Here is a 14,458-nt window from a genome sequence, read left to right as displayed (position 1 = left end):
TATGTACGTACATGCGTTGCACCACACACATGTACATACACGCGTGGCACCTGACACACACGTGTACATACACGCATGGCACCTGACACACACGTGTACATACACGCATGGCACCTGACACACACACATAAACATGCAGCACCTGACAAACACACATAAACACGCAGCCCTGACACATACACACACATAAACACGCAGCACCTGACACACACACACACAAACACGCAGCACCTGATACACACACAAACACGCAGCACCTGACACACACACACACACACACGCAGAACCTGACCCACACACATACATTCAGCACCTGACACACACACACATATACACAAAGCACCTGAAACACACACATCCACATAGCATTTACGCAGCACCTGGCACACATGCACATATACACAGATGTAGCATTTAGCAAACACACACACATGTACACGCGTGGCACGTGACACACACATACATGCGCATCGACACCACACACATACGTATGTACATGCGTAGCACCTGACACACACATATATATGCGCGCCACCTGACACACATATATACATGCGCCACCTGACACACACACATATAGGCGCGCCACCTGACACACACATATATACGCGTGGCACCTGACACACACATATATACGCGTGGCACCTGACACACACATATATATGTGCGCCACCTGACACACACACACATATATGTGCAGCACCTGACACACACATATATACGCGCAGGACCTAAAACACACAGATGTATATACATGCAGCATCTGACAAACACACATAGATATATAAGCACAGCACCTGACGCACACGGCACCTCACACGTACACGCAATGCATTTCACACATGCCTCTAGCCTCAGTCACAGGCTGCTGCCGCCTACCCCCCTACCTGCATCATTCGCAAAGGCAACAAAGTATTTTGACCAAAGTTAAAAGTATAACAATTCTGTTTGGTAAATAAAAATATTTTGCATTTTGTACAGAACAGTGATGTTATAAAAACATTTTCATTAAACATTTAAAAAATCAAATGTTTATTCTTAGTGTGAAATTTTTACATTTCTGAATTAAAAAAAATAAATTGAAAAAAAGCTATGAAATTCCATAGACAAAAAACCTTACGGTTTCACATGTCCCATTAAGGCTTACACATAATCTGGCATTTCAGAAACCTGTTTTAACTCTTCCATTCAAACTCCAAAAAGCGATGAAATTCCGATCATTAAGGCTGACGCCTTAATGGACGTGTTCCTTGCGCAATACAGATATGGTATGCCATCACAGCCTGTGGGTAAGTGCAGATTCAGCACTCTCACAGAGTGACATTGCTGTCACTCACACAATGGTGGAGCTGCTAATTCACAGATTTGTGTGCTCATTGGAATACACACATGCAGTCTATGCAACTGAAGGTCTGAGCGGAAGACCAAGCTGCTCGGATGAGGTAAGAGTGTTGTTGGTTGGAGGGAGGAGACAGAGCGGATGGGGGAACAGAAGTGCGTGAATAGAGGGAAGACTAAGCAGCATTGATGGGTGGTGACAAAGAAACACTGGATAATTCAGACCGCAGCAGCAGCAATCGCAGTCTGAATTAGTTTGTGGGGTGCGCATGCGCAATGGCCGCACTGTGCATGCGTACCCCGGGAGACCAGAGAGCATCTCACTGGCTGCGATCGCCCTGCCTGATTGACAAGCAGAGGCGGTTGCGGGGAAGGAGGGGGGCATGCCAACGGCATTAGAACGTCATTGGCGGGGCATGGTCAGCACAACTGAGGCGTTTCCGGACCATTGGGGGGGGGGGGGCAGACTACGGTGGTTATCCCCCTGCTAAGAGCGCAGGAGCTGCGCTGCCAGGGAGCTACTTGTCAGGTACAAAAGCATCACCGCCGTGCAAAGCTTTTATACCTGTGGATGGGGTGGTAGGGCCTGACATGCGGAGTGGACTATCCCTGTGCGGGACCCCCCACATGTCAGAGTAAATGATCGTAGATGTGCTAAATTTAGCACATCTACGATCAACCCTGAATTACCCCCACAGATGAGGGGAGATAAGACAGTGTGCAACAGATGGGGAAAAGACAGTGGCACAGATGGGGAAAAGACAGTGGCACAGATGGTGGGGAGACAGAGCTGTGTGAATGGGTGGACAGTGCCGTGTGGATGAGGGGGAAAGTACAGATGGAAAGAAACGGTGCAGATGAGGAAGGCAGAGCAGCATGGATGAGGGGAATACAGTCTCAACATTGGAAGGGATAAGTATTTTTACCTTCCCTTGGGGTGTGGCAGCTAGGCCTAATCCTTGGGTGGGTTGGATAGGGCAACCTCAGCTACATGAATGGGGTAAGAGGGCTGTGGATAGGAGGTAGATTAAGCAAGTATGGGAAGGGAGACAGAATGGTGCGGATGGGTAGAAAACTGGTTCAGATGGGAGAGAAGACAGTGTGCCATGTATTGGAGGAGACAGAGTGACGTTGAAGAGGGAAACACTGAGCAGCACAGAGAGAAGGAAATGGTGGTACAGACAAGGCACAAGTGCGGAAAGACAGATGGTGCAGATAAGTTAGTACAGACTAGCACAGATGGGAGATCACAGCAGTAGGGATTGGGGAAGACAGAGCAACATGGGGGTATATAGGGGAAGTAAGTGTAGATGCATAGACCGTAGATGGGGTATTATAGTTTTAGCAATTAACCAAGATGTTTGAGGGAGCAAAATGTGTATACTAAGTGAGATGGATGTATGGAGTGAGAAGGATGTTGTAACAAGGTGGGATGGTTGTGGTGACCGAATGGGATGGTTGTGGGCACTGTGTGGGATGGGAGCACCACAAAACTGCTCAGACCTTCAGTTGCATAGACTGCATGTGTGTATTCCAATGAGCACACAAATCTGTGAATTAGCAGCTCCACCATTGTGTGAGTGACAGCAATGTCACTCTGTGAGAGTGCTGAATCTGCACTTACCCACAGGCTGTGATGGCATACCATATCTGTATTGCGCAAGGAACACGTCCATTAAGGCGTCAGCCTTAATGATCGGAATTTCATCGCTTTTTGGAGTTTGAATGGAAGAGTTAAAACAGGTTTCTGAAATGCCAGATTATGTGTAAGCCTTAATGGGACATGTGAAACCGTAAGGTTTTTTGTCTATGGAATATATATAAAGGCAATGTTGTTATTATTATAATGTAATGAAGTGTTGCTAAATATGAGTTTCTCTATCGTCCTAGTGGATGCTGGGGTTCCTGAAAGGACCATGGGGAATAGCGGCTCCGCAGGAGACAGGGCACAAAAAGTAAAGCTTTTCCAGATCAGGTGGTGTGCACTGGCTCCTCCCCCTATGACCCTCCACCAGACTCCAGTTAGATTTTTGTGCCCGGCCGAGAAGGGTGCAATCTAGGTGGCTCTCCTAAAGAGCTGCTTAGAAAAAGTTTAGCTTAGGTTTTTTATTTTACAGTGAGTCCTGCTGGCAACAGGATCACTGCAACGAGGGACTGAGGGGAGAAGAAGTGAACTCACCTGCGTGCAGGATGGATTGGCTTCTTGGCTACTGGACATCAGCTCCAGAGGGACGATCACAGGTACAGCCTGGATGGTCACCGGAGCCGCGCCGCCGGCCCCCTTGCAGATGCTGAAGTCAGAAGAGGTCCAGAATCGGCGGCTGAAGACTCCTGCAGTCTTCTAAAGGTAGCGCACAGCACTGCAGCTGTGCGCCATTTTCCTCTCAGCACACTTCACACGCAGTCACTGAGGGTGCAGGGCGCTGGGGGGGGGCGCCCTGGGAGGCAAATGTAACCTATATAAAGGCTAAAAATACCTCACATATAGCCCCCAGAGGCTATATGGAGATATTTAACCCCTGCCTGGATTCACTAAATAGCGGGAGACGAGCCCGCCGGAAAAGGGGCGGGGCCTATCTCCTCAGCACACGGCGCCATTTCCTCTCACAGCTCCGCTGGTCAGGACGGCTCCCAGGTCTCTCCCCTGCACTGCACTACAGAAACAGGGTAAAACAGAGAGGGGGGGCAAATTTATGGCGATATTTTGATATATATAAAGCAGCTATAAGGGAGCACTTATTATAAGGCTATCCCTGTTATATATAGCGCTTTTGGTGTGTGCTGGCAAACTCTCCCTCTGTCTCCCCAAAGGGCTAGTGGGTCCTGTCTTCGTTAGGAGCATTCCCTGTGTGTCTGCTGTGTGTCGGTACGTGTGTGTCGACATGTATGAGGACGATATTGGTGTGGAGGCGGAGCAATTGCCAAATATGAGGATGTCACCCCCTAGGGAGTCGACACCAGAATGGATGCCTTTATTTATGGAACTACGGGATAGTGTCAACACGCTAAAGCAGTCGTTTGACGACATGAGACGGCCGGACAATCAATTAGTGCCTGTCCAGGCGACTCAAACACCGTCAGGGGCTGTGAAACGCCCTTTGCCTCAGTCGGTCGACACAGACCCAGACACAGGCACTGACTCCAGTGGTGACGGTGACGAATCAACCGTATTTTCCAGTAGGGCCACACGTTATATGATTTTGGCAATGAAGGAGGCGTTACATTTAGCTGATACTACAGGTACCACTAAACAGGGTATTATGTGGGGTGTGAAAAAACTACCTATAGTTTTTCCTGAATCAGAAGAATTAAATGACGTGTGTAATGAAGCGTGGGTTGCCCCTGATAAAAAGCTGATAATTTCAAAGAAATTATTGGCATTATACCCTTTCCCGCCAGAGGTTAGGGAGCGCTGGGAAACACCTCCTAGGGTGGACAAGGCGCTAACACGCTTATCTAAACAAGTGGCGTTACCCTCTCCTGAGACGGCCGCACTTAAAGATCCATCAGATAGGAGGATGGAAAATATCCAAAAAAGTATATACACACATGCAGGTGTTATACTACGACCAGCTATAGCGACTGCCTGGATGTGCAGTGCTGGGGTAGTTTGGTCAGAGTCCCTGATTGAAAATATTGATACCCTGGACAGGGACAATATTTTACTGTCGTTAGAACAAATAAAGGATGCATTTCTTTATATGCGTGATGCACAGAGGGATATCTGCACACTGGCATCACGGGTAAGTGCTATGTCCATTTCGGCCAGAAGAGCTTTATGGACGCGACAGTGGACAGGCGATGCGGATTCAAAACGACATATGGAAGTTTTGCCGTATAAAGGGGAGGAGTTATTTGGAGTCGGTCTATCAGATTTGGTGGCCACGGCTACAGCCGGGAAATCCACCTTTCTACCTCAAGTCACTCCCCAACAGAAAAAGGCACCGACTTTTCAACCGCAGCCCTTTCGTTCCTTTAAAAATAAGAGAGCAAAGGGCTATTCATATCTGCCACGAGGCAGAGGTCGAGGGAAGAGACAGCAACAGGCAGCTCCTTCCCAGGAACAGAAGCCTTCCCCGGCTTCTACAAAAGCCTCAGCATGACGCTGGGGCTTCTCAAGCGGACTCGGGGACGGTGGGTGGTCGTCTCAAAAATTACAGCGCGCAGTGGGCTCACTCGCAGGTAGATCCCTGGATCCTGCAGATAATATCTCAGGGGTACAGGTTGGAATTAGAGACAGATCCACCTCGCCGTTTCCTGAAGTCTGCTTTACCAACGTCCCCCTCCGAAAGGGAGACGGTTTTGGAAGCCATTCACAAGCTGTACTCTCAGCAGGTGATAGTCAAGGTACCTCTTCTACAACAAGGGAAGGGGTATTATTCCACTCTTTTTGTGGTACCGAAGCCGGATGGCTCGGTAAGGCCTATTCTAAATCTGAAGTCCTTGAACCTGTACATAAAGAAGTTCAAGTTCAAGATGGAGTCACTCAGAGCAGTGATAGCGAACCTGGAAGAGGGGGACTTTATGGTATCCTTGGACATCAAGGATGCGTATCTCCACGTTCCAATTTACCCCTCACACCAGGGGTACCTCAGGTTCGTTGTACAAAACTGTCACTATCCGTTTCAGACGCTGCCGTTCGGATTGTCCACGGCACCTCGGGTCTTTACAAAGGTAATGGCCGAGATGATGATTCTTCTTCGAAGAAAAGGCATATTAATTATCCCATACTTGGACGATCTCCTAATAAGGGCAAGGTCCAGAGAACAGCTAGAGATGGGATTAGCACTGTCTCAAGAAGTGCTAAAACAGCACGGGTGGATTCTGAATATTCCAAAATCCCAGTTAATGCCGACAACTCGTCTGCTGTTCCTAGGGATGATTCTGGACACGGTTCAGAAAAAGGTTTTTCTCCCGGAGGAAAAAGCCAAGGAGTTATCCGAGCTTGTCAGGAACCTCCTAAAACCAGGAAAGGTGTCTGTACATCAATGCACAAGAGTCCTGGGAAAAATGGTGGCTTCTTACGAAGCAATTCCATTCGGCAGATTCCACGTAAGAATTTTCCAAAGGGATCTGTTGGACAAATGGTCAGGGTCGCATCTTCAGATGCACCTGCGGATAACCCTGTCTCCAAGGACAAGGGTGTCTCTTCTGTGGTGGTTGCAGAGTGCTCATCTATTGGAGGGCCGCAGATTCGGCATACAGGATTGGATCCTGGTGACCACGGACGCCAGCCTGAGAGGCTGGGGAGCAGTCACACAAGGAAGAAACTTCCAGGGAGTATGGACGAGCCTGGAAACGTCTCTTCACATAAACATTCTGGAACTAAGAGCAATATACAATGCTCTAAGCCAGGCAGAACCTCTGCTTCAGGGAAAACCGGTGTTGATCCAGTCGGACAACATCACGGCAGTCGCCCATGTGAACAGACAGGGCGGCACAAGAAGCAGGAGTGCAATGGCAGAAGCTGCAAGGATTCTTCGCTGGGCAGAGAATCATGTGATAGCACTGTCAGCAGTGTTCATCCCGGGAGTGGACAACTGGGAAGCAGACTTCCTCAGCAGACACGATCTTCACCCGGGAGAGTGGGGACTTCATCCAGAAGTCTTCCACTTGCTGGTAACCCGTTGGGAAAGACTAATGGTGGACATGATGGCGTCTCGCCTCAACAAAAAACTGGACAGGTATTGCGCCAGGTCAAGAGATCCGCAGGCAATAGCTGTGGACGCGCTGGTAACGCCTTGGGTGTACCAGTCGGTGTATGTGTTTCCTCCTCTGCCTCTCATACCAAAAGTATTGAGAATTATACGGCAAAGAGGCGTAAGGACGATACTAGTGGTTCCGGATTGGCCAAGAAGGACTTGGTACCCGGAACTTCAAGAGATGATCACGGAAGATCCGTGGCCTCTACCTCTAAGGAGGGACTTGCTTCAGCAGGGTCCCTGTCTGTTTCAAGACTTACCGCGGCTGCGTTTGACGGCATGGCGGTTGAACGCCGGATCCTAAAGGAAAAAGGCATGCCGGAAGAAGTCATTCCTACTTTGATTAAAGCAAGGAAGGAAGTAACCGTGCAACATTATCACCGAATTTGGCGAAAATATGTTGCGTGGTGCGAAGATCGGAGTGCTTCGACGGAGGAATTTCAACTGGGTCAATTCCTACATTTCCTGCAATCAGGATTGTCTATGGGTCTCAAATTGGGATCTATTAAGGTTCAAATTTCGGCCCTGTCGATTTTCTTTCAAAAAGAATTGGCTTCAGTCCCTGAAGTCCAGACCTTTGTTAAGGGAGTGCTACATATACAGCCTCCTGTGGTGCCTCCAGTGGCACCGTGGGATCTCAATGTGGTTTTGGACTTTCTAAAATCTCATTGGTTTGAACCACTAAAGAAGGTGGATTTGAAATATCTCACATGGAAAGTGACCATGCTTCTAGCCCTGGCTTCGGCCAGGAGAGTGTCAGAACTGGCAGCTTTATCTTACAAAAGCCCATATCTGATTTTCCATTCGGACAGGGCAGAACTGCGGACTCGTCCGCATTTTCTCCCTAAGGTGGTGTCAGCATTTCATCTGAACCAGCCTATTGTAGTGCCTGCGGCTACAAGTGACTTGGAGGACTCCAAGTTACTGGACGTTGTCAGAGCATTAAAAATATATATTGCAAGGACAGCTGGAGTCAGAAAATCTGACTCGTTGTTTATATTGTATGCACCCAACAAGATGGGTGCTCCTGCGTCTAAGCAGACGATTGCTCGTTGGATCTGTAGCACAATCCAACTTGCACATTCTGTGGCAGGCCTGCCACAGCCTAAATCTGTAAAGGCCCACTCCACAAGGAAGGTGGGCTCATCTTGGGCGGCTGCCCGAGGGGTCTCGGCATTACAACTTTGCCGAGCAGCTACGTGGTCAGGGGAGAACACGTTTGTAAAATTTTACAAATTTGATACTCTGGCTAAGGAGGACCTGGAGTTCTCTCATTCGGTGCTGCAGAGTCATCCGCACTCTCCCGCCCGTTTGGGAGCTTTGGTATAATCCCCATGGTCCTTTCAGGAACCCCAGCATCCACTAGGACGATAGAGAAAATAAGATTTTACTTACCGATAAATCTATTTCTCGGAGTCCGTAGTGGATGCTGGGCGCCCATCCCAAGTGCGGATTATCTGCAATAATTGTACATAGTTATTGTTAACTAATTCGGGTTATTGTTGAAGGAAGCCATCTTTCAGAGGCTCCGCTGTTATCATACTGTTAACTGGGTTTAGATCACAAGTTGTACGGTGTGATTGGTGTGGCTGGTATGAGTCTTACCCGGGATTCAAAATCCTCCCTTATTGTGTACGCTCGTCCGGGCACAGTACCTAACTGGAGTCTGGAGGAGGGTCATAGGGGGAGGAGCCAGTGCACACCACCTGATCTGGAAAAGCTTTACTTTTTGTGCCCTGTCTCCTGCGGAGCCGCTATTCCCCATGGTCCTTTCAGGAACCCCAGCATCCACTACGGACTCCGAGAAATAGATTTATCGGTAAGTAAAATCTTATTTTTTTTCTCATATGGCTCTATTGCCTGATTCTGAGCGAGACAAAGTGGCGTCTGTGTCTATGGGGCATATGTACTAAGCCTTGCAGAGAGATAAAATAAAGGGAGATAAAGTCCTGACCAATCAGCTGCTAGCTGCTATGCTACAGGCTGTGTTTGGAAAATGACAGCTGAGAGCTGATTGGCTAGTACTTTTTTCACTCTCCACTTTATCTCTCTCCAAGGCTTAGTACATGTGCCCCACGTTTTTTGCCAGTCACATGTCTGACCATAGGTGTTTCAATAATGGGTGCAATGTGTGCAGTGCACATGGGCCCCTGGGTCCAGGAGGGGCCCACTCTGCACCCATTTGTAATACTTACCTTTCCAGAGTCGTGGCGAAAATTGCCGCCAAAATGGGTGCCGCGCATGCGCAGTAGCTAATTTGGTCTCCGGAACATGGCAGCCTCCATGTTTCTGGAGACCTGCGCATGCACAGTAGACTCTGGCACAATGCTGCGACGTACTGAGGAGAGGGTCACCCAGAGGTGCACACGGGGCCCCTCCACTGTTAAAATGCCCCTGTCTGTGACTTTATGCAAATGATGTTACATGTGCTTCCCTGGTTTACAGCTGTACGCTTATATATGCAAGGACTAAGACGCTCACTTTGAGCATATTTAGATGATCAAATACTGCTTAGTTTGCATGGATAATATTATATCATATATTACTGGACATCATGTATCAGCAGTTTAGCACCGGATAATCCACTTTAAATGCAATGCTTTATTAAGTTGTTCCTTTACTAACTTGTTGTTACTGTGTTGTTATGTTTTCTCACTATTATTTTCTATTTCATAGAGCACATTGTGAAGGGCCAAAGTCCAGGGGTATCACTTACTGTGGCTCCGTAGTGATCCAGTCCCAAAGCAGTGGTTCCCCTGGAGAGAGAACTAGGGCATATCCTTACTTTGAGTAATTGCAGTAACTAAGGTGCTGTACGTTTGGACAGATTATTTATTAGTGTAACATCAAAATAATGCTTTACAAGATGTTTTGCTGTCTTTTAACTGCTATTTTTTTTCAGAACTACAGTGCAAGTGACATTGAGGAGAGTGATGCTGTGTCAGAGTACAGGGAGACAGTTATCCTCCCCTGGGAGTCAGCCGTGGTAAGTAGCATTGGAGAGACCCAAGGTTCCATATGCTCAGAGATGAAACGTTGATCCACCCGCCCCTGAGACTGTGAAGAACTTAGGTGATATGCAGGAGTTGATATGAAGATTCTGCTGAATGAGCACCAACCAAATCAGCCTCGTCAGAAGCAGAGGATGACATGTCACAGTTTAGAAAGATTTTTATTAATGATCGTTGAAAACTGCCAAGATCACTTGTCTAGTGTAGAACCAAATACATTCTACTATAGTATATTCACCACGGAATGTCACCAAGCCATCCACCACATGCACTAATACATTAAAGTTACCCCAACTATTCTCAAACCTGCTCCATTCTTATACTGTATCTATATCACTGACATACAACTAAAGTTCCTGTACAACACATGCACAGTACATTAGGTGTTGCTATGAGGTTGCCTAGGGTGACAATGGTTACGGGGTGCCTAAAACACATGGGTGTTTTTGCTATCCCTGTGACACTGTCACACCAAGAGCTGGTTGTGGGCACTTCTTACTCATCAAGCCAGTAACTGCTGCTCCTCCATGTCTGTGATATGTTGGGTAGGGGTGGCCATTGGTAGTCTAGTACTGATGGCAAATAAATTTTTGACCAAATGGTTTGAAACTTTCAATGAGTGTGGCAATGGTCTAATGAGCAAAAACTACCACATTCCACTTGCTAAAGTAAGAAAGAGGTGTGCAAAGGCCTATGGTGTGCTGATGCCTTGAGTAGGAGTGCATCAAAAAATGCACTTCTGTACGGGATGTAGTTGACATCCTGGCATTCAGGATCCCAGCTTTCAGAATACTGGTGCCAGAATCCCGACAGCTGTCAGAAGGCTGACACTGAAATCAGGACAGCCGAAATCCAGAACATAAGTATGCCGGGAGGGTTAGGGTTAGGCTGTGGGAGGGGAGGGTTAGGGTTAGGCTGCAAGGGGAGGGTTAGGGTAAGGCTGTGGGAGGGAGGGTTAGGCTGCAGGGATAGGGTTAGGGTTAGGCTGTTGGGGAGGGTTAGGCTGTGGGGGGGCTTATGGTTATGCTGCAGGGAGGGTTAGGGTTAGTCTGCGAGGGGAGAGTTAGGGTTAGTCTGCAAGGGGAGGATTAGAGTTAGACTGTGGGGGGAGGGTTAGGCTGTGGGAGGGGGCTAAGGGTTACTCTGCAGGGAGGGAGGGTTAGGCTGCGAGAAGGGAGGGTTAGGTTAGGCTGTGGGGGAGGGTCAGGGTTAGGCTGTGGGGGGGCTTAGGGTTATGCTGCAGGGAGGGAGGGTTAGGCTGCGAGAAGAGAGGGTTAGGTTAGGCTGTGGGGGGAGGGTCAGGGTTAGGCTGTGGGGGGGCTTAGGGTTATGCTGCAGGGAGGGAGGGTTAGGCTGCGAGAAGAGAGGGTTAGGTTAGGCTGTGGGGGGAGGGTCAGGGTTAGGCTGTGGGGGGGCTTAGGGTTATGCTGCAGGGAGGGAGGGTTAGGTTGCGAGAAGGGAGGGTTAAGTTAGGCTATGGGGGGAGGGCTAGGGTTATGCTACAAGGAGGGAGGGTTAGGGTTAAACTGTGAGGTGGAGGGTTAGGCTTCAACACATAACCATGAAGAGATTTCGTATGTTATTACAGCTGGTGTCTTTATCATACTGATTCGTTATACATGGTTGACATATTGCCGGTGTGAGTATTCCCTATTGGTAGCAATATGCGCAGTAATAATATGTTGAATCTGGTATATCAGACCTTGTCTGTTGTTACAGCGAATGACTAATTTGAATAAAGTGGAATAGAGAGTTAGCTCTCAAATCTTTTCATGGTTATGGGCTGAAGCCCACCATGGAGTTTTGTAAGTATTGGCATGAGCACCAGGTGACGCACATAGGGGGTCATTCCGAGTTGTTAGCTCGTTGCCGATTTTCGCTATATTGCGATTAGTCGCTTACTGCGCATGTGCAAGGTTCGCAGAGCGCATGCGCTTAGTTATTTTACACAAAAGTTAGGTATTTTACTCATGGCATAACAAGGATTTTTCTTCGTTCTGGTGATCGTAGTGTGATTGACAGGAAGTGGGTGTTTCTGGGCGGAAACTGGACGTTTTCTGGGAGTGTGCGAAAAAACGCTGGCGTTTCTGGGAAAAACGCAGGAGTGTCTGAAGAAACGGGGGAGTGTCTGGGCGAACGCTGGGTGTGTTTGTGACGTCAAACCAGGAACGAAACTGACTGAACTGATCGCAGTGTAGGAGTAAGTCTGGAGCTACTCAGAAACTGCTAAGAAATTTCTATTCGCAATTCTGCTAATCTTTCGATCGCAATTCTGCTAAACTAAGATTCACTCCCAGTAGGCGGCGGCTTAGCGTGTGCAATACTGCTAACAGCAGCTAGCGAGCGAACAACTCGGAATGAGGGCCATAGGTTTGTGTAGGTGTTTGGCCACCGAATGCGTGTATATAGTTACTTTCACGGTGATTGGATGATCTGGCATCTCACGTATGTGACATATTGATTTTAATGATGATAATATGAATTTTTTTATAAGAACTATTGATATATTCAGTGCACAGGGGCCCGGGAGGCTAATAATGGGGGTAATTCCAAGTTGATCGCAGCAGGATTTTTTTTAGTAGTTGGGCAAAACCATGTGCACTGCAGGGGGGACAGATATAACATGTGCAGAGAGAGTTAGATTTGGGTGTGGTGTGTTCAATCTGCAATCTAATTTGCAGTGTAAAAATAAAGCAGCCAGTATTTACCCTGCACAGAAATAAAATAACCCACCCAAATCTAACTCTTTTTGCACATGTTATATCTGCCTCCCCTGCGGTGCACATGGTTTTGCCCAACTGCTAAAAAATTTCCTGCTGCGATCAACTTGGAATTACCCCCAATGTTCTTCTATGTTTATCTCTTTGTAGTATCTATATGGATGTAATTGTAAATTTGTTATACCTGATTGGCTAGTCTTGATTCACTTTTATAAAGATTCATAAAAGTGAATCGAAACGTTGACCATTACAAGCCTGAACTTTAACTGAATAAAGATTCCATTTTTACTGATCTATGTCGATGACGTCGTCTGTGGAGAGTGCACCCCCACACAAGTGGACACTACATGTATCTATGTGGCACCACCGCCGATAGGTGGTTGACCACTGGGAGCACCCCCCTGTTGTAATTTAATTGATGAGAGTGCAGGATTGTCTGTGTGTGTGTGTGTGTGTGTGTGTGTGTGTGTATATATATATATATATATAATTTGCTGCACTATATAAGACACTGTTAAATACATTTATTTATTTATTTATTTATTATCTCTCCTTCCTCCTCACACACACCACAGTCTTTGTCTCCCTCTCTCCTTCCTGCCGCACACACCCCACAGTCTGTCTCTCCTCAATGACTCCATGCTGCATTCCCAGCTCCGCTACCCTATCCCAAAGCCCGGTATACCCTCATCAATCCACTCTTACCACGGGGAAAGACTCACCTGCGCTGCACTCCCCAGAATCCAGACCCGAACACTGCACAGCAGGTATCATGCGGCCCTCACACCCCACCAGAAATGGTTGATGCAGGGCACAGGAATCCTGGCTAGTGGAGCTGCTGCCATGTCCCGTAACTGCCTGCAACAGAGCTGGACCCAGAAGAGCGGGCGACACTCGCGCTGCACAGTCACTGTGTGTAAGAGGCTCCTGACACTCTGAGACTGCACCCACACCTCCTACAGCTCACTGCCCTATTTGGACAAGACGTCTCACATCCCTGCCAGGCAGCACTAAGTGGTGTACCCTTGGGGCCCCTCTGATCCTAGGGACCCGGCACAGGTGTACCCTTTGCCCCCCCCACCACCCTGTCGCCATCCCTGATTCTGAATGCTGGTATCGTGAGTGCTGGTATCCTATACCCAACCCCTTCTATACATGGGGCACCCACAGAGCTTCCACATCACAAACATAACAACAAAAATGTCAGAAAACCCCCCAATAAGAACACAAAATTCCGAAAGAACATAATACATTTTTTTACACTGTCCTCAAGTTTCATATCACCATATTATATGATATTCAGACATTTGCAGCGGTATGTAAAGGAGTCCGAGAACGCCGAAGGTTCGCAATGGCGGTCGATCTTGGACATGCCTTGTAAGGGGCATGGAGAATGAATCAATTATATATATATATATCTATATATATATATATATACTATATATATATATATACTATATATATATATATATATATATATATAAAATCACGGTTCATGCCCTTTAATATTTCACAGCTGTCCTCTCTAGATTTGTGTATTTGCTTTCAGAAGACATTAAAATGTAAGAACAATGCAGAGAAATATTTACTTTTCTATTACAGTAGATGCAAAATTCCACTCAACCATTGTAGCCAATTAGCAGATTACATTTAAAATTAGCTCTTAAATGAAATGCTATTTAGTAAC

At 47.4% G+C, this 14,458-nt stretch overlaps 1 long non-coding RNA gene across 3 annotated transcripts in view; it reads left to right on the top strand.

Moving 5' to 3' along the window:
* The window catches only part of LOC135050139 (uncharacterized), a 21,433-nt gene extending 10,500 nt beyond the window's left edge, over positions 1-10,933 (top strand). Inside the window, exons 5-6 of one of the 3 annotated variants that reach the window (XR_010241553.1) lie at positions 9,717-9,848; positions 9,943-10,933. This is a non-coding gene — a long non-coding RNA (uncharacterized LOC135050139). The other 2 variants (XR_010241554.1, XR_010241552.1) reach the window with 2 other exon arrangements.
* The last annotated feature ends 3,525 nt before the right edge of the window (positions 10,934-14,458 follow it).

This window comes from Pseudophryne corroboree, chromosome 2 (genome assembly GCF_028390025.1).
Source record: "Pseudophryne corroboree isolate aPseCor3 chromosome 2, aPseCor3.hap2, whole genome shotgun sequence".
In the NCBI taxonomy this organism is placed as follows: Eukaryota; Metazoa; Chordata; class Amphibia; order Anura; family Myobatrachidae; genus Pseudophryne; species Pseudophryne corroboree.
This window is presented reverse-complemented; position numbering and strand designations above follow the sequence as displayed.